The 359-nt window shown below is 45.4% G+C and overlaps 1 protein-coding gene across 1 annotated transcript in view; it reads right to left on the bottom strand.

Moving 5' to 3' along the window:
• EMH_0038560 (uncharacterized protein) overlaps positions 1-359 on the bottom strand; it is a gene marked incomplete at both ends in the record, with an annotated part of 11,195 nt that overhangs the window by 10,130 nt on the left and 706 nt on the right.

The following is a 359-nucleotide window of genomic DNA, read 5'->3' as shown; positions in this document are numbered from 1 at the left end:
TCGTATTCAGCTCAATCTGAACAGCAACAGCAGCACACGCAACACAGAAATGCAACAGACCAATGGTCAATCGACAAAAACCACTCCACGAAAACCCTCGCCCTTCACACCGGGCTCTATCGAGCACCCTAAACCCTAAACCCTAAACCCTAAACCATAAACCCTAAACCCTAAACCCTAACCCAAAGGACTCTACCAGGGACCGACAGAAAAAAGTAAAAGAGAAGAGTGATGCAAGAAAAGAGCTAAGACCCAGAGAAACAAAAAAGAGAAAACAAACAAAAACAACCACCAATATCTCCTCTCTCTCCTCGCCCGAGGCACAGCAGACAAAGCAAAGCTAAAACTGCATGCAAGTA

Source organism: Eimeria mitis, genomic scaffold (assembly GCF_000499745.2).
Source record: "Eimeria mitis Houghton genomic scaffold, Emh_scaff1511, whole genome shotgun sequence".
Taxonomy (NCBI): Eukaryota; Apicomplexa; class Conoidasida; order Eucoccidiorida; family Eimeriidae; genus Eimeria; species Eimeria mitis.
This window is presented reverse-complemented; position numbering and strand designations above follow the sequence as displayed.